This window comes from Mus musculus, chromosome 15, assembly GCF_000001635.26.
Source record: "Mus musculus strain C57BL/6J chromosome 15, GRCm38.p6 C57BL/6J".
Classification (NCBI taxonomy): domain Eukaryota; kingdom Metazoa; phylum Chordata; class Mammalia; order Rodentia; family Muridae; genus Mus; species Mus musculus.
Genome location: NC_000081.6, coordinates 102763534 through 102791397, shown reverse-complemented (window position 1 = coordinate 102791397; position 27864 = coordinate 102763534). Strand labels below are relative to the sequence as shown.

Here is a 27864-nt window from a genome sequence, read left to right as displayed (position 1 = left end):
TTATCCTAGAGGCAAATCCTGATTCCTCAGCACAAGTGGTGGAGCTCAGGCTTCATGCTGTGACTCTACAGTGCTCACTGTCCTGGGAGCAAAGCAAACCTGCTCCTGCTGTACCTGCAGGCACACAGAAGTCTACTCAGCACGCACTTTCCCATCTAGGTTTCCTTTCTGCCCCTTCATTTTTTTTTTCTTTTTTCCAAGCCCAGCCCAGTTGTTTCCTCCTTCAGGAAGGCTTCTCTGATCAAGGAGCATTCCCTGTTCCAAGCCCTCTTGTCTACTATGTCTACTACAGCTCATTTGTATGCATTTCTCAAGCTCTGACTTGTGCAGCCTGCTGCCTCCTTAAACCAAGGGCTCCTCCTCCCCCTTAATAATATTTTGAGTGTTTTATGTTTGGAATTAAGCATAAAGATAGTCTGAGTTACAGAATTATGAAAAATGGAGAGGATCGTAAAAATAGCCCGTTACAGAATTATGAAAAATGGAGTGGGTAAGCCACGGAGGGGAGAGCCGGGCAGCGTTGGGAGAAGATCACAAAGAGGGGACTGTGGGATGTGGCTTTGACAGAAGAGGCACCTGGTTGTAAGGGCGCAACCATAAGCTTTTCTTCCCTTGTCTGTCTGGGTGTCATACAGAGAAATTACACAGACAGTCTTCCTATACTTTAAAGTCTCATAATGTCATCACAATGATATAATAAATAGAGACAAAGGAACATGCAGGGGAAATCAAATTATGGGTTGAGATATTAAATAATAACATCCCACAGAAATCAGTATTATTAAGAATGGAGACCAAGATAAGTTCAAAACGAAAGGAAAGCTGGGACCTAACGTAAGAGAGTAGGGAAGGGATGGCAATGAAGGGGGTGGGGTTGATTGAAGCCCCGTCAGGATGAGACCTGGGAAGACACTGGTTCTCTATACTTCAGGAATGCATGCTTTAAACAAAGGGACTTCTGGTATGCTGTAGATGACAGGAAAGAGATGCCTTGCCAAACAGCATGTGCTCTGCTTGAGAAAAGATATCAGGTAAAAGGTAGATGGGCCTTGAGCACATGAGCCAGAGCCAATGACAGAAAAGCTCACCCCTCAAACCCTCATCACTCGGCTCTGTAATCCTAGGCTCACCCAGTTCTCCGGAATAGCATTGTTCCCAACAGGCTGGGACTGTCATGAGTTCAACACCACATCATACCTCAAGGTCCTTCCTCTCCCTACTAGAGGGCAGAACTTCAAACCCTAAAGCAACCACCCACTTATGAAAACCCTTTACATCTGCACCAGTGAAACTGTGAAAGGTTACACAGCATAATGGTGTAACTTATGTGTCTGACCTCTCTGGGGTGTCTATTTCACTGACTGTGTATAAAAGCTAAATCCTGCATCACAGATAGGCAGGGTGCCTGGCTAACTGGCACTCCAGAACACCAAGGAATGATGGTTGGTCAGTTGCTTACGTGTCTTAATTTCAGCAAAATGGGGTTAAGTTTGAGAGCAGAAATGCCTTCCTGCCTGTGTGAATGGGGAAGACACCAAATATCAAAAACATGAACAGTCATAGAATTGGTCCACGGATTCTCAGGCCAGCAAAGACCTCCAAAATATCCTTTGCACCATTGCTTCTAAGAGAGCAAGAGAAGTACTATTTACTCTATCCCTACTATGTGTCAGTAGAAGGTAATTGCACGCATAGTGTCTTATTTATCAAGCTATACTCCAGACTCCCATCCCCACAACCCCTGCTTTCAGGAGGGTTGCTTATGTATGCTTTTATTTTTTTTAACGCTGCAGAGAAGATAACTCACACATTTTATATCATGCCTTCCTATAGCCATTGTTAGGCTTTTGTTTGTTTTTATTAAAGATACTACTTTGTGATGCAATTTAACCCCCTGTTCAAAGTGCCTTTAATAATCCCTACCTTACCCACGCTCCCCTCCTTCATGCTAGTACCCCTGCAAGCATCTCATATGTTTTCCTGTCCAGACGTTCCTTCCTTTTCCATTCCAAAGGCAAATACCATTATACACACACACACACACACACTATAAAAAGCAGGTGGAGGGAAAAAAAGAGGATGGTGGTTAAGGCAGAAGCCTGAACCTGGGGAGACTTAAGGAGGGCAGAAAGAGAGAGCTACCGGCCCTGTGTCAAGGTGGCTTTGCCTGCAGCTTTTATTATGCATCGATTTTCTTATCCATCTTCTTTAGAGCCTCTTAGATCTTCAGGCTGCGGCTGTTTCTCCAAATTGTCATTCACTTCAAGCTCTCTAGCTTCTTGCAGCAGCTAAGGGAGGGAGACTAGGGGTGGGAGGAAAAAGAGAGGGAGAAGGCAGTCAAGAGAGGTGAATGCAGGTTGCTAAGTAACCGTTGCCAAGGAGCCCATACCAAGAAGCATCCCAAGCTGCCTGCTTATTCCAACCTCCCCCCTTCCACACCCTCCCCTCACTTAAGTTCTCTCAGGTCTATAAAGCAGCTTGATTCTGTCACCTTCACCAGCTGCAAACCTTCTTCTTCCACAGCTCTTCAGGTGGAGGGCCGAAAATCCTAGAGCTTGCGGGTCTCAGATTCCTAGACCCAGGCTAGCTGCCATAGGTAGCTGTGAGCACAATGTATCAGTTAAAAAGAATGCCCCAAATTAATTTAATTAGCAATAAAAAATACCCCACCTGCATTTTGCAGGTTTATTTGGTTGGTTGGTAATAATATGCTCAGAAGAGGGTCCAGGGAGACCAGACAGAATCTTTTCTCATTACCTTGAGACAATTCAAACCTCCTTCAAAAAAACTTCACTATTTGGTCTGAAAGGTGGTGAAGTCCAAGAACACAAGTTATCTCCTAGATCTCTCCGAGATCTGCTGCAAGATGAAATGACACTTGGGCTCTCTAAAATTTGGGTAATTAATTGTGATCACACAAGACTGCCTTCTCAATTACTGCAGACTCCAGAAAGTAACACATGACATGTCATAACAAATTTAACTTATCCTTTCTGTTTAGTTCAAATAACTTTTAGAAGATTCCATCCCTTCAGGGTGGTAGAGCAAGGATCAAGCCAGAAAAAAAAAATCAGTCTGGGTAGGAAGTCGCTGAGCTAAGCCAATCTAAAATCCAAATTCTGCCACAAATAATCCAGAAAGCATATTATAAGTCTTCTGTCAACTCTGCCCAGTCATCACCTCTGTGGGGCTGGATTAAGGGGGGTCAGGTAGTGATGGTGGGCTACCCTGGGATCTCACAGACACCAGATCCTAAATGACCAAGGATATCTACTTCAATAAACTCATGGCTCCCACAATAAGCCACATATTGCTCTCAGCCTAGAAAAAGAGCCTTTGCTTTGTTTGAAAGGTTCTAGCCATTCCCCTACCACTGCTGAGAAAAACAAATGTGCTCTCTGCCCTAGTTTGCCTTTCAGTGTTGTGATATATATATGTGTGTGTGTATATATGTGTGTGTGTGTGTGTGTGTGTGTGTGTGTGTGTGTGTATTGTGTGTGTGTTTATAATACGATAGATAGATAGATAGATAGATAGATAGATAGATAGATAGATAGGATAGATAGATGCAGAGTGTGTTGGCACAAGCCTGTAATCCTAGCACTCAGGAGGCAGAGGCAGGTGGAACACTCTGAGTTTAAGGCTATCCTGGTCCATATAACAAGTTCCAGGACAGCTGGGGCTACATACAGAGACTCTGTCCTGGGGGTGGGAGGTGGATTATACTTGCCCAAATAAAACCCAAATGTGGCTGTTCATGGAAGTGCTGAGAAGGCAGATTTAAAACCTATCCCTCTAAGCTTCAGCCCCTCTTCTGTAAGGGAATAGAATTCCTTTTCAAAAACCTCTTGTGGAATTGTATAAGATAGAAAAGCCTATAATAAATAGCTGGTGCCATTATTTTCAACAATGCGGTTATCCTTGGTCTATCAGAACTGGGTAAACAGGAACTTGGGAAATGGCTTAGTTTGTGCAGTGCTTTTCATAAAAACATAAGAATTCAGATCTTCAGCACCTGAGTGAAATGTTAGATGCGTTGGTGTGCACCTTCAGTGCCAGCATTCAGGAAGCCAAGACAGAGGCTCCCTAAGGCTTACTGAACTGGTGAGGAACCCTGTCTCATATAAGGCAGAGAGTGACTGGGAAGATACCCAAGGTCGATTTCTGACCTCTACCCTCTACACACATACACACATATTCTCTCTCTCTCTCTCTCTCTCTCTAGCCATTCAACTTCCAATTATCAATTAAGTGAAGCCAAAAGTCTATGTCTAAGAAATAATGTGAACCCAAGAAGGTGACTGTCACTGGGTCTAGGAAAGAGCCACAATCCAAGCATTACCTTGACCCCTCGACTTCCTTAAGGATTATCAACTTATATTACAAACCCACAAAAGAAGAAAAGAAGGAAGAGTGGGCTTAAAAAGTCAAAACACTGTTCTATAAACCCAAGGAATTCCTTTTGCCCTGGCCCCTTAATTTAACCACATCTTATTTAAGCTTCGGGCTTCTTCATCGCAACATCTCAGATCACTGTGAAAGTCCTTCCTGAAAACTAACCACCAGGACCTCTGCAGTGCCTAATTCCCTGTTGCTTGTGTTGTCTCTAAAACCTTCTTCATATTTCTTCAAAATCACTGATGAAGGCTGAGAAAAGAAATGTAAATGAGGATAAAAGAAAGCCAAAAGGGTTTTTAATAGGTAGCAGTGGGTGGGCTTAAAGGACAAGCAGGTTGGGATGGGAACATTTGTAGGATAATAATTACAAGACCAAATCAGCCAAAGTTGTTGGAGTGAATAAACTTTCTCCACTTCCTCAGAAAGAAATAAACCTGATGAAGAGAGAGACAGAGACAGAGAAGAGAGAGAGACAGACAGAGAAACAGAGAGAGACAGAGCAGAGAGAGAAGGCAGAGTAGACCAGCAGGCCTCTTACAGAAAATCCCTGTGGACTATCAAGATGCCCCTAACTGAGACACACCACGGAGGTTATTTTCTATTGTATCCTTTAACTTACACCCACAGCATAAAGCTCCTTACACAGGTTCAAAGCCAGCTTCAGGTCCTACTCCCTGCTTCTGACTCAAGTGCCCAAAGAAGGAATGCAACTACTCCTGTGTGCTTCTGATTTTAGGTACAACATGTGGCTTGACTTAGACAAGAATTTGTTTGATTTAAAGATTCCATATGTACCACTCAGGTGTCTGTCCCATCTATGGTAATCAGATGTCTATCGTGTGTAAACCCCTGTCAGTTCAAAACAAGTACATCTGTCTCCTGCAACAAACACCTCTTCAAAACTATATGAGTCCTTTGTGTCTGTACCTTGGTATAAAGAGATAACCTGCAAGCAGAGGCTCAGCCTCTTTCCTCATTAAGGTCAATTCTTACATAGAAGCTGATTTCAATTGAAGGAGATGGTTAGGAGCAGTGAGGAGTACAGCTTTGACTAGAGAACCTTGCATTAACTGAAGTCAGACCGGCTCAGTGACAGAAAGATTCCTTCACAGTGACTAAGAAGATACATCCCCTATAAGAAGAGAAAACATGAGCCTAAGTTACAGACCAAAGTGGGAAACAGGGTTAGGACCCGCACCTGTCCTCCAGAAAAGACATGAGCTAATGCTCCCAACTCCTGTACCAAGAGGATAGATGCATTATCAGTGGCAGGCCCCAAAAATGGGAAAACCGCATGTGGCTGCTAAAGAATTGGCCCATTGGGTGCTTCTCACAACCCTGAGTGTCTCTAGCTGCAGCAGAAATCTAGGAATGTCCAGGGGGGGTCGCTAAAGCCATGCAGGAGACATCTTTCCCCCTCTAAAGCCAGAAGGCCCTGCCCTTCACTCTGAACCTATTGAATGAAGAATGAATGAAATCCGTTCGCCTTTCTGTCTACCTCCATCTCAATTTCACCCGTTTCTCACATCCGTGGCATTATTTCAGAAGCATCTGCCTTGATCTGTCTCCAGGTCTCTAACAAGATCAAAGCTCTTAACACCTGTTTTGCTTGCTAACTCCTAGGCTAAAGAAAAGGGGCAGGGTCCATCCCGAGGCAAGGGGAGGGCCCTGACTTACACTCTTCCCAAGCAGAAAACAGTTTGGGAGGCTGGACCAAGGAATACGCCAAACCAAGGTTGGGTTGGCAAACGCCCCCTGGTGGAGAGGCTGTTATGCTCATCCTGCTATTGGATTTCATGTTGTTATCCAAGTAACAAATAGAATTAACCCAAAACCACAGTAGGATAAGTGTATGACAGTGACCAGAAAAGTCTTTTCCCCACACCTTTATCTTAAAACAGCTTTCTATTGCTCTCTTGTACAAAATTTATCTATTATGGTTAGATATTTATCACAATTGGTAATTATTTGGTTATGTGTTCCTGGTTTATTTTCTATCTCCCACCAGGAAAAGCTCCATATTTGAATAAAAAGAAACACCAATGATGAAAACAGTATAACGGAATAAATCTACCAAAATAAAAAAAAATCCTGAACTCCTGCCCAGATTTTATTAGCAGAGTCACAACACCCCTACCTCCCTCTGCACCTTCCCTTCCCTACAACCAACTGTGCACCACTCAGTAAACTTACTTAATAATTCTCCAGCTCTCTGTAAGCACTATGTAGAGAGCATAAAAATAAACAAGGGCCCGAGCTCCAGCTCAGAGCAGAGTGCTTGCCCAGCACGCACAGATTCCCAGAACTGCAAAAATAAATAAATAAATAAATAAATAAATAAATAAATAAATAGGCTGCCACAGACAAGGACTTCAGAAATTCAAAAGGGGGGAGGGGGCACTTCTCTGGCTGAGTTTGACCAAGGCAGCCATGATGATGTGGTTCCAGGAGCAAGCGGATACTGCAGGGGAGAGACACAGCTAAGGAGAAGGAGCCACCGTTTGACATTGAGCTTATGAAATGTAAACCCCATAAGGCTCAAACTAACACTGCAAGAACACGTGTGGGGCTTTGGAGAGAGGAGACAGGGCAAAAGCCCTAGTCCAGGTTCTGTCCCACTTGTCCCTACCTGTCCTGATCAGGTCTCATGTCTGGGATATGCAGGATTCAGACAGGGCAGGGTGCCCATTAAGCCCCCATCCACATGTCTCTTGCCCTCCCCCCCCCCACTGAGTTCTTTATTAACAATGAAATGATTTCTTAATCTCATTACTGAGAAAAAACACTGAGCACAGAAAGCATATGCTACACAAATTAAGTTGGGTAATTTGCATACCTGAGCAAAGAGATAAAACCCTCTCCCTTCCTTCTCCAGAGTCAATTTTCCTTGATCTTCTGACATCCTATGTCAATAAATATCTATATTTCCTCACGCCCAGGACAGAAGATGCTGTTAAATGTCAAATGTAAAGTAAAGTTTGTCATAAAAATCCCTCATAAAGAAAAAAAAAAATCTCCCAGCTACCTTCACTGGAAGATGGAGGGAGGGTGCTCTGTTAGGTCTGATAATGTCTGGGCTGACCGACACCCTGCTTCCAGGAGTACCCCAGACCACCTTTGTGTGAAGCTCTTAGGAAAATATGTGACATTCAGCTCTTCCTACCACCCTGTTTCTGCTGAAGCCCAGGCTGGGTTTTTTGTTTTTTTAAATGAAACACACCCAGTGTATAAACAACCAATTTCTCAGTCTGAAGTCTAGATTTCTTAGTTAATATGTTTTCAAGTTCTCCTTTCCTGGGATTACCATATGCAGCCTCCCACCTGGACAGGGCACAGGTCAGGAAATAAAGTGGTTGCTCTGAGCACCCTCCTGAGGGCCTCAGGAGAGCGAGTGGTGTGCACAGACAAGGGTGACTGTGTAGTGGGCTAGCAAGTAAAGGACAAGCCAGCACTGCCTCTCGGCTGCTGTTTCTCTTTCTCTGCAGACCTCCTCTGATTATAGCAGATTTATAGGGGCCCCAAAGCAGCCCAGCATCTTAGCCATAAACTTCCCAGAAAGAAAACTCGTTGAGGTTCCCTTGAGAGGCGATGAAAAAATAAATATCAGGGTTTGGTACAAACACATCAGCCAAGACCAGAGGTGGAAGAGAGCCAGTTCCCTATAGCTGGTTTAACTCATTCAGGATTTGTACACACACCGTACACAAGAAGTCTAGCAAACAGACTCCTGTTTACAGACCTACTCAGATAAGCACACCCCTCTCCTGGGAGCACAGTTCCAGTCGAGTACAAACACATACGTGTATACTGCACTCATACATGCATTCAGACGTCCAGGGAGTAGCCTTATCCCCAGCCCCTCCCCCCTCCTCAGTTACTGACTGCAGGGTGGGGCACAGTGGAGGTGAATGAGGGAATGTCTGAGAGCAAATGTCTTGCATGTGTCAGTGTATCTTTGACTACGTTCCAGGAAACAAGACAAAAAAAATTGTTTTGTTTTTTTCATTATTCAACATTTGTAATGTGGTCCACAGTCTTTTAGTACACCAGTGCACTTTGGGGATCATCTATCTGGTGTGGGGAGGCTCCTCTGTGCAGTTCTTAGCTCAGGGGCCTGGCTCACAAGGAGTACAGTGATGGCTTCCATTCTTCCTTTGCACAAATTGCCTGTGCTCTCAGAGCTTCAGTCTCAACCTATGTAAAGTAGGTTAACCTATGTAAACTCTATTTAACTCACGAACAGTTGCATTTGTTCATGCTCATTGTGCAAAGCATCTAGAATGACATATAAGGCACAATATCCAGTAAACCACAGTGATTACCGTCATCGTTGTACTGGGCACCAGGGTTATAAAGAAGTCATGTGGAAAAGAGCTGGGCTTTTCTCTTACAGGTTCTAGAAAGCATGATGAGGCTGGGCAGATAAAAGGAAAGCAAAAGAATGTAGAAACCGAGAGCTTATTTCAGCCCAAAACACAATTTAGTCTCCTAAAGTCAGGGCCTGCTGTGAAATTTTAAGCAAAATGCTTAGATCAATTATTTTCCTTTCATTGTATCATCTGTATGCCCTTAAAACACTTCACATCTCAGAGGGGAGTTCTGGAGGCAGAAAGGACTGGTTTGGTTTTGTCTGGAGACAGGATGTTACTATGCAACCCAGCTTGGTTTCATACCTGTGGTCCTTCTGCCCTAGCCTCCAAACACTGGAAGTACAAGAGCCAACATGCCTGGGGTCAAATAACGTTTTGAGTTGTTTTGTTTTGTTTTTTTCTTTTTTCTTTTATGGGGCTGGAGAGATGGCTCAGTGGTTAAGAGCACTGACTGCTCTTCCAGAGAACCTGAGTTCAATTCCCAGCAACCACATGGTGGCTCACAACTATCTGCAATGCGGTCTGATGCCCTCTTCTGGTGTGTCTGAAGAGAGCAATACTAAATACATAAAATAAATAAATAAATCTTTTAAAAAAAACTTTTATGTTATATGTATCTGCACATGTTCATATATGTGCTCACGCATGTGAAGACCAAAGATCAATGCTCCAGGTATCTTGCTTAGTCACTGTCTACCTTATGTTTTGAGATAGAGTCTCTCACTGACCCTGGAGCTTACTGACTGGACTAGACTGACCAGCCATCAAGCCGCAGGACCTTCCTGTCTCTGCGGTTACAGGTGCACAGTGCGATGCTGGGCTTTTGATGTGTGTTCCTGAAATCTAAGCGCAAGTCTAAGCCACCATCCTAGGCAGCAAGTGCTTGACTCACTGCAACTTATAATTCACTTTGCACATTTTCATTTCAGAGTAGGGCCCCTTCTGAGGCCTTCAGACCAAACTAGAACACCCACAATGTGTTTGGCCAGCTAGAGTCTTCACCTTCCCACTTTCCTTAATTGTCCCTATTAACCCAGAAAAATATTCTTTGTGTTTGACTTCAACACATTTCCCCTAACATTGACCTTCCCTTGTCCTTCATTCTTACTGTAAATAAAGTATATAAAATTCAAGACCTTAAGGAGAGTTCTTAAAGGCCCGCCCGGTAACGTTTTTCCCATCAACTGTGCCTCCAGGTCTCTGGAATTCTGTGCCTTCTATATTTTGCTTGTCATTATCCCATTAGAAATCATCACAAGAGATTTTTAAAAGCATTAATTTAGCCCCTGCCACTGTATTCTTAACCAAGCAGGCATCTGGTCCCTCCTTAAAGCCTTTGAAAGTTGAAAATATTCGAGTTCCCATTACAGATAGTTAAAAACTCCTACCTCCATCCCTCCACCCCCATAGCTGCCTCAATTAGCATCATTACTATCGTCAAATTGTCACCCACTTGATTAAGGGACAGTACAACCCCGGGGCGGGGGCATGACTTCTATGACCTCTCTAGTTCCTTTCAGTCCATCCATCTGAAACAGGGGAAACAAAGTTGGCCACAGTCCCAAACTATGCAATGCCTGCTGCAGGGAGGCCCCTGAGGACCAGGCAGACTCCAGCGTGGGCACAGCAGGCATTTTCTCAAAGTAGGTAGAGTGCCAAACCATAGTGACTGGTGTGGGAGGCCTGGAGACAAGGAGGTGAGCCAGTACTCCTCCCTTCCTCCCCAATTCAACTTTCCCAGCCTGAGCCCCTCCTCTTGGGCTCTCAAGTCCAAAGTTCCCAGATCCTTCCTGCCTCTTACCCTAAGTCCATACCCCAGGCCACGTGACCCAGCCTGGGGCTTCTTGGAGGTTCAAGAGTAGGCAGGTCACTTGGTGAGCTTGTTTAAAATGCAGATTTAGTTTCAGTAGCATGAATTATGGCCCGTGATTCTACACGCTTAACGAGTTCCCAGGTGAGGCCTGTGCTACTGGACCACGAATCATACCTGGAAGGGTGAGGAGCTAAATGATTACAGCAGTTTCTCTAACAGTCTCCCAGGAAGAGTCCATCTATCCAACTCCATCTGTCTATCTATCCTCTAGACAGCAATGAGAATCATACCTCATACCTTCCTGATTCAGAAATCTCCCTCCGTGGCACAATACACAACACAAACCTGGCTCATAAATTCCACAGCAAATGTGGAAAAGGATATCCTTCATAGGAGCCTCACTTCCATGGCTCAGAAGGTCCATGGAGCCTAGAATTACTGTCCCATATCTTCTCCAATCTGCCTAGCCCTCTTTTATTTCCCAAATTGCTCCACAAGCATCCTCCTCAAGGAAGCACCTCTTGACAAACAGCTCTCTGGGTTTCTGCTCACACCTTCCCCTTCCAAAGAAAGGATGTCTCAATCCCTTCGTAGTTACAAGCTCTTCATACTTCAGTACCAGGCTCACTCTCTCTACTGGGTATAAATTCTCCCCCACGAAGAATGGTATATGTTCTCACAAGGTTTTGGCACTCAGAAAAGCATCTAAAGGGTCTGGCAGGAATTTGGAGAATCCTGGTAGAGTTACACGGCTGTCACCTACCCCTTATTGGGAATGTTTCAGAAACCCCATGAGTAAGAAAGTAGCTTCCCATCTCTTCTTGCCCAGAGCAAACCTTGTATTTAAATACAAAAGAAAAATATTGGCTCTTCTATGACAATGCATAAAACCCTGACAGCTCCAGGAAAGATGCCCACTGTGCCCACGCTGGAGTCTGTCTGGTCTTCAGAGATTCCAAGGAGGCAACTACAGAGGTCTCTGGACCTCACTACCTCTTGCCCCTCCCAGAATTCTATGGGAATGCAGACTGAAACCCAAGGAGGTTGCTCCTGGCATTCTCTTGCTGCAGGGGGGGTTATTATCCCTTGTTCTTTGAGTGAGCAACACTGTTCTCAAGACTGAGGGAGGCAGTCAGAAGGAAGGATTACAGTTAGCACTTGCTCTGAGCAAGACAGGAGAATTCTCAGGACCCAGACAAGACTGAAGAGAAGCAAAATTGGGATCAGCAGCTGACCAGTTCTAGATGCTAGAAGGTTGGGGAGTAGCTATTTGTCAAAGAAACCTTCTAAAGGATGAATTTAGGGAGCAAGACAGTGCTGGTCTTACAATGAGGGGACTCTTGTACTGTGAAAATGAGTAAACCTCGGTTCAATGCAACTGGGTATTAAGACTCCTTATGTGCCTCGCACTTGGCTGGGTGCTGAAGGCAGTAAATAAGATACACACTCCTTACCAGGAATAGACAGTCAGGTGTGTGTATTGGTGGATGAGGGGGAGAGGGGGGCTATAAAGACACAGAAGGCCATGTTCTTAATCCTGCAGTAGTTGGCTAAGGGTAGTATAGAAGCGAGTTGTTTTCCCTCACTTCATTTCCACATGTGCACACATACAGGCTTCAGCTGTTCAGTCTCTGTGTCACCTGGGATGTTTAAAAAGTGCAAATTCTGCCGTCCGCTCAGATCTGCTGAATTTGGCAGTGTTGGCAGTAGTAATGCAGCCATCTGTGTTTTATTTTGTTGGAGTTTTTTGTTTGTCTGTTTTTTGTTTTGTTTGTTTGTTTGTTTGTTTGTTTTAAGATAAGGTCTGTGTGTGGTGGCCCAGGCTAGTCTTGAACTTGCTATGTAACCAGGGATGGCCTTGAACTCTTGACCATCCTGCCTTCCCTCCCAAGTGTTGTGATCTGGTGAGCTAATTTAAGACCCACTCCTGTGCCATCTCCTTTGCCATGACTTCTGAGATTTGTGAAACTCAAAGAGCATTGAGCATGCTCAGTCTGTTTCTTCTGGTTTGGAGGCTTTTGCTGCTTCCAGTGTTTGGAGAGCCAGTGAGCTCGTGGAACAGGAGCATGCTGACCTACTCAGACATGGCAGAAGGCGATCAACAAAAGCAGAGTCTGGCTCTGTGGAGTGAGGCAGGTTGTGTTCAGCATTACCGGTGACTGGGAGCAGGACCGGCAAGCCAAAAGCTGCAGCTCAAACATTGTCTCCTGTTATCAGTTGGTTCCAAAATTAGAAGGAAGCATTATTTATTGTATCTTTAAAATTCCAACAATGGGTTTTTGTGAAGAGTTGGCAGGCTGCAGGACCAGCATGCCTACAGTAGAGAGACCTAGTTAAGAGGAGAGAAAACAAAGCAAACTAAGAAAACAAAAACAAAATACAAAGAAAAGCCAGAGAAAGTGCCAGAACTTTTTTTTTTTAACTAAGTAACAACACAAAAACAAAATACAAAGAAAAGTCAAAGAAAGTGCTGGAACGTTTTAACTAAGTAACTAAACAAAAACAAAATACAAAGAAAAGTGGAAGAAAGTGCCCGAAGAAGGTTTTTTTTAACTAAGTAGGATTTTAAAAACCATTCAGTCTGCCTTCTCATGTCAAAAACTAAGACACAACCCACTGAAGGACCTCAGGGCTTTGGTAAAGTCATGTTGCCAGTTGGCAGCAGAGACAAGACTAGAACTCAGGACACCTGGCTCTCAATTATGCATCTTCTAAGGAGATAGACCAAAGAAAACAGTAGAACCATCTTCAAGTTCATGATACAGTCACAGTAGTAAAAGAACCAACTACAAGAACCATAGGATGGTAGAGGGTTTAAAGCCAAATGCTTTATGTTCATAAGAAAGCTCTGGCTCCAAGTCACCATCCCTACCACCCCTTACCGAAGGCTGAAGCCACAGTCTGCTCAGTGTGCTCCAAACGCTGTTAATTTTCTTGGGCTATTCCCATTATTATTTGTTCCGCCTAGAGTTCACTGGCCAGCTCCAGCACCCTATTTATGGCTTATCAATCCTCTAAGACAAACAACTCAAATGTCATCCCTACAGTCTCCCCTGAGTCCACCAACCCACTCGCACCACTGCACCCAGAAATGACCACTCCCTGCTACTCTGATTTCCCAAGATGCTTTGCACTTTTCTCTGTCTACTTTGCATTGTGTTCTGACGTAGAATGCAAGTTCTTCAAAGGCAGGGGCCACCTTTCATGGTTTGTGTGCTTTTCCTCAATAATGCTTAGTATGCAGTCATTATTCAACCAGCCAACCAGAGCTCAGAGTCACATGTTAAAGAATGTCACCTGTTGCAGCCCAAACATCACATTCACTGATGCCCAAAGACGTCACCAACCATGCTTACCCCCAGAAAAAGCTCAAATACCTCCCAACATTCTGCTTTTCTACGCACCACATGACATAATCCCATTTGGGTTTGTCTAACTCATGTAGCTTCATGTACTAATTAAGCTGTAAGACACAACAGGGCATGAATTTATTGTGCAATAATTCACACGCGGGATGTTTGCGCAGTGCTTGGGCGTGAGTTATGACACATTAATTCACGGCCTAGAGGGCCTCATTGCAATTACAGAACCATTTTTTAAATATCATCTGGATTTTAAAGTACAAATATTGGTTCCCCCCACTCCAAGTCTTGGGACCCTTTGCTTCCAAATGCAGCTGACTCCCTTTCTTCTCGTTCTCTGCTCTCCTTACCTATTCAGCTGTACTGATGGCAAAGAGTGGTCAATGCAACCTTCCACTGGACTCACAGAGGAGGACCACAGGGGTCCTGTGAAGAGGGAGGAAGAGGAAGATGGGCAGAGACATTCTAACAACCTGCAAGACAAGAGAGCCAGCCCATGGGTCAGGAGACACTGGAGAAGCAGATGCAACAGCCAGCCAGCTAAGGACTATTACTCAGAACAAAGGGGAGCCAGAAAAGACTTTTATGAATCCTGACATTCAATAAACCTCACCGCACAGAACCAAGCAAAATTCACTGTGGTTTTTATGCCCACTATTAGGAGAGGATGATGGGAAAGAAAGAAAGAAATGTCATCTGGCTCAGAAACTCACAACAAAAAAACCAGTTCCTTGCTCTTCTCTCTGCCTGTGGCTCTGAGGGAGAGAGGTGAGCTCATCTCTGTGGCCAACTCTCCTGCTGGCCCCATGGCGCTCTGTACACACCCTACACCACCTGTGATGTCACTCACCAACCGCCTGCAGAATCTGCCCTGCTTGCTCTCTGAGCTTGTATTAAAACACTCACTTATAACTCCCTATTAATTTTTCACGAGGAGTTATTTTTAACTCGCTCAAACCATTGTCTGAATATGCCAAATATATTTTCTTAATGAACGATCTCGGCGTGTGGTTCCTCCTTCTCTGACTCCCCCGCTGCTATTCAAATGGTCCCCTCCTCACAGGGAGCACAGTTTGGATGAGCAACTCACAGCAATGTCCCGGAAATGAGTAGCAGAGAACAGAGAAGAAAAAAAAAATGTCACATATTCCTCTTTCTCACTCAGGCTTTGGATGTGAGAGGATTTCGTGAAACATGGGTTTTTGAAAATAGAAAGATCAAGTCAAAATTGAAATATTTTGGAGACTGGAGCTGTAGCTCAATTTGTAGTGTGTGCTTAGCCTGTGCAAAGCTCTGAGCATTTTCTCTAGGAAGAAAACAAAAACCAGGAGAAGGAGGGAGGGAGGGGAGGGGAGGAGGGAGGGAGGGGAGGGGGGAGGGGAGGGGAGGAATGAGGGAAGTAGGACTTCTCTATATATTATCCAAAGGAACCCAATGGGGTTATTGGAACAGGCCTTCTAGACTCCTTTACTGGCTATTCAATAATCCTATTTTTATTATTATCATTATTATTATTATTATTTCACAACCAAAGAAGATAAAGAGCATCGTCAAGCATGGTGGCACTCACCCAATGTCCCAGCACTTGAGTGGCTGAGGCCACAGGATCACAAGTTCAAGGCTGGAACCTGGGCTACATACCAAGTTTGAAGTCAACCTCAGATGTATAATGAGGCCATGTCTCAAATAAAAAGAGGAGGAAGAACAGGAAGAGAACGGAAAGGCAGGAGGGAAAATACTAAAATAAAAGACTAGGGGCCAGAGAGATGGTTAAGAGCAGTTGCTGTTCTTTCAGAGAACCAGAGTTTGATTCCCAGCACCCACACATAGGGTGATTCACAACTGCCTGTAACTCCATCTCCAGGAAATCCAATGTCCTCTTGTAGCTTCTGTGGGTGGCCGCATATAAATACATATGCATGAAAATAAAGTAAAATAAAATGTAATAAAGAAGGAAACATTAAAGCAAGGAGTCTTTTTAAAGGGTTTTTGAAGTGTGGCCTTGCCATGTAGCCCTAGCTGGCCTGAAGCTTACTACGTAGGCCAGGCTAACCTTATACTCAGAGATCTGCCTGCTGCTGCCTCTCAAATGCCGGGATTAGAGATGTGTTCCACCACACCTAGCCACAAAGTCTATTTTTACCTCACCAAGTCCTTCCCAATCCATAAACCTGAATGGTTTCTCTGTCTAACCACTTTCAGTAATTCATCAGGATTAAAAAATAAATCTCTTAGCATGATCTTTCCAAATGTTTTCACAACTGACCAGAACTTATTCCTCTAACTTCACCCCCTGCCCGTGCCACATTCCCAGCATGAACCTCTGATTCCTGCCTCTAATGGTCTCCCAGGGCCCATGGCTGATCAAACACCAGCTTACCTTTCCATTCCCAGTTCAGACACTGCTTCCCCAAGAAGCTTTGTGGGGTGCCCTTTGTATACACCCCCAGAGCACTGTCATTACGTCTCCCCTTGGCTGTAAAGTAACAGGATTCCAGCTCAGCTGACTGTCTCCTCCACTGGACTGTGAGTTTAGGGCTCAATAAATATTTGTTGAACAAGTGTGCAGACAGGGGAGAGAAGACCTGAAGACGCAGACGATCCAGCATTCCTATCGACTTGACTTTGAGATATGTACTCCGTAACCAAGCAACCTTTATAAATCTGACTCAGGTAAATATATAAATGGTATTATGTTCCTTGTAGAAGGTGATCAAAATGAAAAGTGTGAATGGAAAACCAACTGTGATAAAACCTTGACCGCAGATAATTCATGACCTGTGTAAGCTGCACACAGGTGATAAAGAATAGCTTGCCTTCGTGGGTTCTTGTTTTAGAAATATCAGGCTGCCTTGGGTTGCAGAAACCATCTCACTCCCAGTATTGAAACCCCACTTCTTTTTTTACCACATTATACTTAGCCCTATAACTTAGGTAGGGTGTCCCCTAAAACAAGCTGTCACCTTGGTTGGAAGCATACATTAAGGAACCCGGGGAACATTTTCAAATGTCATAGTCTCACCCTCTGGAGATTCTTTTCTTTTTTAATTTTTTTACTCTCTGTGTATGGGTGTTTATCCTGAAGGTATGTTTGTGTACCTTGTGTATGCTCGGTGCCCAAGGAAGTAAGAAGAGGGTATCAGAGCCCCTGGAACTGGAGCTACAGGTGCTTGTAAGCCATCACATGGATGCTGGAAAGCACAATTAGCTTAGAGTCTACCAAGACAGATGTATTAACACAACCTACAGGGTTGATAAGATAGCTCAGTGGGTAAAGTTACTTAAACCAAGCCCAACAACCTGAGTTCGATCCCCAGGTCTTCCATGATGGAAGGAGAGAATCAACTTCGTGTGTGTGTGTGTGTGTGTGTGTGTGTGCACATGCACGCTCAATCTATAAACCAAGCTGGCCTTGAACTCATAGAGATATACCTGCCTCTTCCCTCTGCCCTCTGCCCTCTGCCCTCTGCCTCTGTCTCTCAAGTGCTGGGATTAAAGGTGTGTCACCACCATGCCCAGCAAAAATAAATACATTTAACAAAGATAGATAGATAGATAGATAGATAGATAGATAGATAGATAGATAGATAATGCAACCTATCAAATGGCTAATATTAAAACTTATTTGGGCTGGAAAGATGGCTCAGCAGCAAAGAGCACTGACTGCTCTTCCAGGGGTCCTGAGTTCAATTCCCAGCAACCACACGGTGGCTCACAACCATCTGTAATGGGATCTTTCTTCTGGTGTGTCTGAAGACAGCTACAGTGTGCTCATATAAAAAATAAATTAAATTAAAAAAAAACTGATGCAAAGTCTCCCAATTTGGAAAAACTCAGTTCATATTTATAAATGTCTACTATCAAAGTCTGGAGACTGTAAGCCACCCTTCTGTGAGAAAAAGAAAACCCTTTATCTCTCAAAGCTCTAAGGACTCTAGATACCCTTAAGCACACTAGAGTAAACACATTGGAAATCCTAGGCCCACTGAGGTCAGCCTCCTTGGAAAGTGGACTGACAATACTTGCTTTAATGTGTCAATACCAGAACTAACTGGGTGAATATAAACCATCACTTTTGCTTGGGGTGGGGGCTGGGTATCATCCTGAAGCAGCATCAAGGAAAGCATTCCTACCCCAAGGAACTTCTGAGCACACAAAGAGAGCCATGCAAGGGTGTCCATCAACGCTCTGTTATGGGCAGTAAGAAGTTGGATGCAGGCGTAAAATTTGCCACACAGACATGTGTAGAGGTCAGAGGACAACTTTATTTTTCAAACTCACCTCTCACCTTGTTTGAGGCAGGGTCTCTCTTGTTCACTTAGGCAAACACCAGGCTAGCTAGCCCAACAGCTCCTGGAAATTCTTCTGTCTGTACATCCCATCTCCCTGTAGAAACTCCCTGGGATTACTGGTGAGTACTCTACTGCATCTGTTTGATAGGGTTCTGACAAGATGAACCCAGGTTGTCAGCCTTTATTTTTATTATTTGTAATTGTGTGTGTGCGTGCATATGTGTGTGCGTGCATGTGTGTGTGCGTGTGTATGTGTGTGTTGTATGCACTTGAGTGTAGGTGTCTCCAGAGGCCAGAGATGGGTTAGATTCCCTGGAATTGGGGTTATAGACAGTTGTGAAACACCTAACATAAATGTTGGGAACCAGACTTGGGTCCTCTATAAGAGCACTATACCCTCCTAACTACTGAGCTATCTCTCTAGCCCCAGGTCATCTCATACCTGTGGCAAGCATTTGACCTCTGACCTATCTGCCCAGCACACCCATCCATCCGTGTGTGTGTGTGTGTGTGTGTGTGTGTGTGTACACAGAGAGAGAGAGTCCCTGTAAAAAATGTAAACCAGTTGTGTTATAGTATTTCCATCTTACTCAGGGTATAAGCCAAATTCTATATTTCTAACTATCCAATGGGCATGCCTTTAATCCCAGAACTCCAGAGGCAAAGGCAAGTGGATCTCCTGTAAGTTTAAGGCCACTCTGACCTATATAGTGAGTTCCAGACCAGCTGGGACTAAAAATACCCTGTCTCAAGAACAAAGAGAGAAAGAAAAAAGATAATCTGTATGATCTGTGTCCCTTTGCCTGACACAAGGCAGGTGCCTTAGATTTATTGAATGGATTTATCATGGCTAACTGAATACACAGAGCACGGATTTGATATGTTCTTACCAAATACACTAAAGCAGTTGTGTCTAGTAAGGAGGAGAAGTAAGGATGTATGCAAGAGGCAACACAGGAAAAACTAATTTCTTTAAGTGGGCCTTGCATGAACTGAGCTTGGCAATACACCTGGTTCTCTGCCTTTAAGCTTCAAACACAGACTGCTGTCTCCTTCGGCTCCATAATTTAGGGTAGTTCTTAGACCCTTCCCACTTTCTCTAGAGAATAGTGAAAGTGAACCTATAAAGTATGATATCGGAGAAGAGCCAAACACACAGGAATTGAATATCATCTTTATGACTCAGGCAAAGGGGGGCAAACAACAACCACACCTACAGGGGGAAAGCCGCCATGTGACAGCAAGCTCCAGAAAGCTTCGCTGCTGCCTAGCATGTAACTGTAAACAGGCAAGCCAGCCTCAAAGGCAGTTATTAGATCATTCTTCCCTTGTCCTCATGTTCATCATCAGTCCAGAGGTCAGAGGTCAACTCTGCTATCCCCACCCCTGAACCTCTGCCCCCCACATTCAGACTCACTCCCGTGGAAAGAGGAATCCTTTGACCTGTACAAGTTCCTTGACCTACAAAGAAGGCCCTTCTCTCTCCTCTCTATCTAGTCTTGACCCTCAGCATTTCTCAGCCTTTCTCCCCTACTTCTAGAAGCATGTCCTAAGCCTCATAGATTGATGCTCCAACCTTCCTCTCCATCCCATCAGCACTTACAGCTCCCATGCTCAGATAGAACTGGTTTCCCTTTACGCCTTGTGAGATCTAGGCGGGTCCCTTAAATTCCTTCAGTCTAAAAGCTTCTAGAGGGCAGGGCCAGGATCCGTGTATCTCCTGCTTCTGGATGTGACACTCCTCTGCCAACCCTGACTACCCACAAGGGCTAAGCAGCCAAAAGAGACATTTAAGACAGAGAAAATAAATATACAGATTTATGGGGTGATGACTACCTTAGGATTCCTAGAAGCAAGTTTTTCTTTTCAGAGAAAGGGACAGAGGTGGGAACAAGAGACTTAAACATGCACAATCTTCTATTTAAAGATCACTTCCTGAGGACTTTTTCTAATGAGAGCCCTGGGTCTGCGAATCTCAGTTTAATTAGGAAACAGTCTTTCCCCCAGGAGGCGCTTGGAGCAGAGGAGGTGCTTAAAGCAACACCACAAAAAGGCTGGAGAACCCTTGTGTGAATTCCATAATGCTGCCGGCTCTTCCCTCCCGCCTTCTCCTGGTGTTTCTTCTGCCTCTGAGCTCTTTCCAAACTCTAAAACAGAAGTTCCATCCCAAGGAGCCAAGAAGAGCTCATGTTAAATCCAACGATCCACCCACTAAACTGCAGGCTGGCCTGCTTTACCAGCCAAATCCCACCCAGTCTCCTTGATCCTGGAGGTCACCGTTCGTCTGTCCCTTTGTCTTTAAGTGGAGTTCTGCTCTCATCCTAGACCTTTCCAAAACATTTTTCCATGAAGTGAGCCCCACTGATTTCTCAAGTCTGACCTCATGGATCCTGCAGAACAACTTCAAACACAGCAAGTGACTTTGCTGGAATTGTGGTGAGGACTTGACAGAAGCCTGGTGGGGCTATTAAATTGTTTTCAGCTCTCAAAGCTTTGCAGAAATGGACTCAGCGCAGCATCTCTAGAGATGCATTCCTTTGTGTGAAGTACAGCTTCTGTCCCTGCCCAAATGGTATAAGCTCTTCCCTCCTTGTGATTTCCAGAAAATGAAAACCCTGGAGCCAGTCAAACCAGGGTCTCCCAAGAAAACAAGAAGAAAATATCTCTGGGTGTCCAACATTCTGGTTTGAACTCCTTTGTAACAGTGGAAGAGGACAATCAGAAATACAAGAGCAGAGGCTCTGACATGGAAGAGCTAATAATGTCTGAACAGGTGTAGGGGGAGTACCTGCACTCTCAGCACTGAGGAGGCTGCAGCAGGTACTCAGGTGTGTGGGAGGCACTGAGGAGGCTGCAGCAGGAAGGTCACAATCCAAGCTCAGACTGGACCACTCAGTGAGTCCACAATCAGCTTGGGTTGAAGAATATCTCAGTGGTAATACTAATTATGGTCTAGAGAGATGGCTCAGCAGATTAAGAGCACATAATGCTCTTACAGAAGAGTGAAGTCCAATTCCCAGCTCACACGTCAGGTATCTCACAACCATCTCTAACTCTATCTCCTGGAGATCCAATGCCTGTGGCCTCTGTGAGTATTGGTACTCACATACACATGCATGTAATTGGAAATAAAGTAAAATCTTTTTTTAAAGTATTATTCTCAAAATAACTGTGCTATATCCAGAATTTTGAAATAAGAAAGAATAAGGAAGAAAGGAGGAAAGAAAGAAGGAGAGAGAGAGGAAAGAAGGAGGGAGGAGGAAGGGAGGAAGGAAGAAAGATAGAGAGGAAGGAAGGAAGGAAGGAAGGAAGGAAGGAAGGAAGGAAGGAAGGAAGGAAGGAAGAGAAAAATGGCTGAGGTGTATCCTAGGTCTAAAAGCCACAGATGAAAAACCAGCAAACCTTTAGGTGTTGCTCTGTGTGCCTTTTCTAGAACCTGTGTCTAGTCACAGCCCTCCATTCATTCACTCATCCAATAAATATTTACTGGTCCCCAACTACTCAGCACTGGGACTCAGTAATGAGAACATACACAGAGAGAATCCTCCACCCCAGTGACTTAAGTCTCAGCAACGGAAGCATACTATAAACAAATGAGACTGTAACCTGTGTTAGACTGATCTGTGAGGCCAAGCAAACGGAAGTTCAAAGAGGTTAGTGTGTGCTGTGGCTAAGAGTTACAGGTCCGAATGGGTAGGCCAGGGCCAGGAGCTGGGAAGACAGCATAATAAAAGTGCTTGCTGCATAAGCAGCCAATGTTCCCCCAACATACACACACCCACACACACACCCACACACACACACACACACACACACACACACACACAAAGATTGAAATTAAAATGAATAGCCCAATCTGGTGTGGTGCCACATACCTGAATCCTATTACTCAAGAGGCTAAGGCAGAAGGCTTACAAATTCAAGGACAAATGGGCTACATTGCAAGCTAGGCAGAGTAGCACACACCTTTAATCCCAGCACTCAGGAGGCAGAAGCAGGTGGATCTCTCTAAGTTTGAGGCCAGCCTGGTCTACATTGGCAGTTGTAGCCACACTGTGGGCTATATAGAGTAGGTTGGATAGAGACCCTATCTCAGAAAAACAAACAAAAAGATCTAAGACAAAAAAATGTACTAATATTAGATGTTCAAAGAAGGCTCAGAGAAGATGGTATTTCACCAATGTTGGAACAGACAAGGGAGTCACCTCTGAGGAGAACAAGGACAAAGATCCTGGTTATCTTTGTGCATTCTTGGGGCAAATGTCCCTAACATTTCATTTTGACTGTTTGTAAAACAAGCATGGTATTAAGTATAGTTACACGGTCGTTCAACCGGTACCAGCACCAGCATCAGCACTACCACCAGCCCAGCACCAACACCAGCACCCCTAGCCATAATATTTTTACTTTTTCCAACTTGGTACCCACTAAACACTAATTTCCAGTTCCTTTCTTCTCCAGCCCTCAAAAAAAAATCATTACTGTTTTCTGCCTTTGTGAATTTGACTTCTCCATGAACATCAGATAAACAGAACCAAACAGTGTTTGTTGTTTGGTACTAGCTTCTTTTCCGTTAGAATAATCCACATTGTATACTCTACTGTATAGAGAGGCCACATTTTGTTTATACACTGTTGGGCAGGTGCATTCCTTCTGCCTCTGGGCTACTGTGGGTGACTTTTAGGAATACTGGATACACATAACTTTTCCAACCCTGCTTTCTTTTCTTCTGATTATCTGCCTAGAATGGAAATCCACATGGTAATCTTATGCTTAACTTTTTTTTTTCTCTGTATAGCCCTGGCTGTCCTGGAACTCACTCTGTAGACCAGGCTGGCCTTGAACTCAGAAATCCACCTGCCTCTGCCTCCCGAGTGCTGGGATTAAAGGCGTGTGCCACCACTGCCTGGCTTTAACTTTTTTGCTGTTTGTTTTGCTTTCCAAGACAGGATTTCTCTGTGTAACCCTGGCTGTCCTGGAACTCACTCTGTAGACCAGGCCGGCCTGGAACTCAGAGCTCTGCCTTCCTTGGCCTCCCAAGTGCTGGGAGTAAAGGTGTGAGGCCTACACTCGGCATTATGTTTAACTTTTTAAGGAGCCATCATAGTGCTTCCACCAAGGCTATCCCATTTTGCATTTCACCAACAGCACAATGGTTTCAATTTATCCACACTCTCACAGATACTTCCTATTTTCTGTTGTTTTTTTAATAACAGACCTTTTCATGAGCACGAAGTAGAACATAGTCGCTCAGGGCTGGTACAGAATGAAAAGACGGGTGGGAAAGAGTGTTACAACAGAGAGGAAGCAGGAGGGTGAATCATTCAAATGGGGCATTGGAGTCATGTGAGGACTGGGACCTATAGTCTAGATAGCAGAGGATGTGGGAGCTGGGACCTTTATTCTAGATAGCAGAGGATGTGAGGACTGGGGCCTTTATTCTGGATAGCAGAGGAACCTTCACAGAGTGGTAGATTCTTATGATGGCCTTATGTGCTCTTTTAACTAAGTATCTAGCTCTCAGAATGAACGATTTGAAACCCCAGTACTCTGGTGTTCTCTCAAATATTGAGGGTACTGACAACACACTGAGAACAAAATGAACTGAGACGGTCTCCTACCTGTCCCCCTCTTTAGATACCAAAGCAGAGATGCCACACACCCCATCACAAGGACTTGCTGTTGGATGGGTTTCATACAGGTTGTTCATTTATTATGTCGAGCCACAGTCTAGTCACTTAAAAGGCAAAGAAAACAAAAGTCACCTTTGAATCATCCCCTGGTTTTGGGTTGGTTTTGGATGACCATGTGCTAGTATAAGAGACAAAGGAGGCTCCCCTGCCCCTGTGGTGAAATTAAGGCCGACACAAATGTGGGTGGGCAGACTCTCAGGAAAAGGGCCGAAGCACTGTGAATCACGCACTCACAAACCTTGCAAAATTAAATAGATGAATTCGGTCCCAAGCCCCAGATGCTTCAGGAAGGACTGTCAGAGATGTCTGAGATGATCAGAGCCAGAGAGAGAAAGGGCCCCAACGGGAAGCCTGAAAACAAATTTTTGTGCGGCAGAGAGTACCTCTCATAACCTCACTTCCCCCAGGCGACAGGGATGAAAGCTTCTACAGCTTCTACATCAAAATGAGAAGCCCAAGGAGTTATAGATTTTCTCAACAATAAATAATCTGAAGAGAATGGGCCGCCCAACCGCCGTTTATAAACGTTAGAAAATACACACTTGTGTGTGGTGGTAGGAGGGGATGGAGAGGGGAGAGGGGAGAGTTATGGAGTTGTCCCCTCTGGGAAAGGAGGAGGGACAGAAATCAATTTTCACTATGGCATTCTTAAGATTCAAATAGGGGAGTGTGGGGAAAAAAAAATCTAGAAACCTAAATAACTAATTTCTCTCAGCAAGAAAATAGGTACTCCCAAGACCTCTGTACTGTTTTTCCTTTCCATCAGAGGTCCACCATATTCATCCTTCTGTCTCTACAGGGTATGAACACCACCACCCAGGATGAAATGAGACCCTACAACACTCACAGCCACCCAGGGTGAAGGGAGACCCTACTGCACCCCCAGCCAAGTCATCACCCTGGTCATTAACTCACTCTCCTACTGCAGTCTTGTTGAAGGATTAGAACCTTTCAGTCCAAAGATTTATAGTAAAAACCGAAGCAGGATAAAAGAGAAAGCTGTTCTTCTCTTGTAGGAAATTAATACACCTAAAGTTTTGGATCATTCACTCATTCGTCCATTATCAATCAATATTAACTGCCTGCAGATAGGCACAGAATAAAACAAGAAGAAACAAGTCCTCCTGCCTTTAAAAATGTTCTCATGAATATCCCTAAATGTATAACTTGAATTTAATGGTGTAAAAAAAAATAATAATCAGTCAAACCCAAACTAGCTTTCTGTGAAGTAACCACTCGTACTCTTCCAAGCTGTGCATGTTGTGAACAGCAGACTACAAAGCCAGTTTGGACTGAAGGCAGATGCCGAGACAGGACAATTAAAAAATACACACTCGTGTGAGAGAGGCCGGAGGCTGGGGGTAAGGGGGTGGGGAGAGCATGCATCTAAACATTAGTCAATAATCCTGGTGACAGATAAATGGGTGTTATTATAAATACTATTCCAGCAACTTTTCTGTTTTGTGGGATTGGTATTTTTTAAACTAAACTTAGGTTGAAAAGAAAACAAGAATACTCCAATATGAAAAGTGATAGAAAAGTTCCTCCCTGCAGATGACTGTTATAAACAAGTCTGCCTTTGCTGGGGTCGGGGGTGGGGGTTAGGGTGGGGATGGGGGTGTGAGATGGACCCAGAATGATCAAGTTCCAAATTAAGAACTTTAGATTAGAGAAGTGGGTGGCCTGAGAAACTCCCTTTGTCTTTGATTTACAACCCCAATTGTCAGCAGGTAAAAAATGCCTGGAAAGAAACCACAACCTTGGCTCACGTTAATATGGTTATAAAAATACATGCTGTTATTGTCATTTTGTAGGACTAACACAAATTAATAAATCAGGGCCCCAAGCTTGAACACTGAGCAGTATGGGGGATGAAGGTAGAAAAAGCTACCTTACAAACTGAGGTACTAAGCATGTCTTCAAGAAGTAGGGATGCTTGAAAGGCAGTGAACAGGAAGCAGTATTTTTTTGAGCTGCAGATAATGTCCACATATCATTTTATTAAGCCACCATAACAGCTGTGTTAGTCTGTTGTGAGGAAATGCCTGAGGTGAGATAACTGTATAACGAAGGAGGTGTGTTCAGCTCACAGTTCTCTAAGTCTGAACAGTGCACTACTGGCTCTCCTGATGCTCCTCTTGTTGGCAGAGTCCCAATGTGGTGTGGGACAGCACATAACAGGAGACAGGGAACGTGTGTGCTGCTGCTGCTGCTGCTGCTGCTGCTGCTTCTTCTTCTTCTTCTTCTTCTTCTTCTTCTTCTTCTTCTTCTTCTTCTTCTTCTTCTTCTTCTTCTTCTTCTCTCCTCCTCCTCCTACTCCTTCTTCTCTTCCTCCTCCTTCTTATTCCTACTCCCTCCTTCCCTCCCCTCCCACTCTCTCTCAGAAAGCTATCAGTACTCAAGCATGACAGTCTACCATGACAACCTTTTCCTGTCACCTTCCAGAAGCCCCATTTCTGAACACCTGAATTCACGTCTTCTTCTTCTTCTTCTTCTTCTTCTTCTTCTTCTTCTTCTTCTTCTTCTTCTTCTTCTTCTTCTTCTTCTCCTCCTCCTCCTCCTCCTCCTCCTCCTCCTCCTCTTCCTCCTCCCCCTCCTCCTCCTCCTCCTCCTCCCCCTCCTCCTCCTCCTCACTGTGTTTAGAACAGTCTTTCTATATTTCATTCATTGACCTCAAATTCATAATCTTCCTGTCTTGGAGTCCTGAGTACTGGGATTACAGTTGTGTGCCATCATGCCTGTCTTTCAACCTTCCTCCTCCTTCTCATGTGTGTATGAGGTACACAACTCTGTATGCAAGCAAGGGCCAGAAGAAGGTACTCTGCTCTATCACTATATTATTCCTTTGAAACATGATCTCTCACTGAACCAACAGGTATGCTGGCAGACAGTGAGCTCCCTGTCTCTGTCCCCTACAGCTCTGAGGTTGTGGGCATACACTGTACCTGAAATTTTTACATGATGCTGGGGACTTAAACTTGGGCCCTCACGCTCATGCAACAAGCACTCTTTCCTGCCACACCCTCTCCAGTTCCATTTTCTATCGTCTTCATAGTGGAGTGGAGATTAAATTTCAGCACATGAACCAAGTGTGGTAGGTACATCTGTAACCCAAAACTGAAGAGGTAGAGGCAGAAGGATCAGGAGTTCAGGGCCAGATGTGGCTACGTCAAATTTAAGGCCAATCTAGGCTGCATGAGACCCTGTTTCAAAAAGCACAAAAACTAAATCAATAAATTTCAATACATGGGCTGGTGAGATGGCTCAGTGGGTAAGAGCACCCGACTGCTCTTCCAAAGGTCCGGAGTTCAAATCCCAGCAACCATATGGTGGCTCACAACCATCTGTAACGAAATCTGACTCCCTCTTCTGGTGTGTCTGAAGACAGCTACAGTGTACTTACATATAATAAATAAATAAATCTTTAAAAAAAAATTCAATACACAAACCCTTGGGGGGAAGCACACTCAAATCATATCCAATTCATAGCAATGACTCAGTAAGTGTTACTGTTATTTTTACTATTGTATTTGGTGGAGCAAGAGGGCTTAAATCATTTCCCTGGTTAAAAAAAAAAATCAAAAACAATAGTTGGAATTTGGAACTGGCTCTTTGTGACTTTGAAGCCTATAATATCCTTTCTGTATCAGCACCTTGCCTCTATGGAGAATACAGAAGTTCCAAACAGGGCAGAGTGGTGTACACCTGTAGTTCTAGCAGGGAGATCGAGAGTTGAGGATCATCCTCAACTACATAGTAAATTCCAGGCCAGCCTGGGCTACATGAGACCCTCTCAAAAACAAAAACAAAAAAACAAAAAACAAAAAACAAAAAAAAGGACAAAAAGGAAGGGAAAAGGAAGGGCTGAAGGACAAGGCACAGCTTCTGTCAACATCTTTCCTTTCCTTTCAAATAGCTAGATAGGTCAGAGACAGA

At 44.2% G+C, this 27864-nt stretch overlaps 1 long non-coding RNA gene across 8 annotated transcripts in view; it reads right to left on the bottom strand.

Moving 5' to 3' along the window:
- The window catches only part of Gm36560, a 75381-nt gene that overhangs the window by 28148 nt on the left and 19369 nt on the right, over nt 1-27864 (bottom strand). For 3 of the 8 annotated variants that reach the window (XR_001781778.1, XR_001781777.2, XR_001781776.1), the window contains 2 exons: nt 2492-2600; nt 2146-2302 (listed from right to left, as the gene is read on the bottom strand). This is a non-coding gene — a long non-coding RNA (predicted gene, 36560). Of the gene's footprint in view, nt 1-2142; nt 2303-2491; nt 2601-14293; nt 14417-23856; nt 23973-27864 lie in introns of those variants that run through there. The other 5 variants (XR_875691.2, XR_001781774.2, XR_001781775.2 and 2 more) reach the window with 5 other exon arrangements.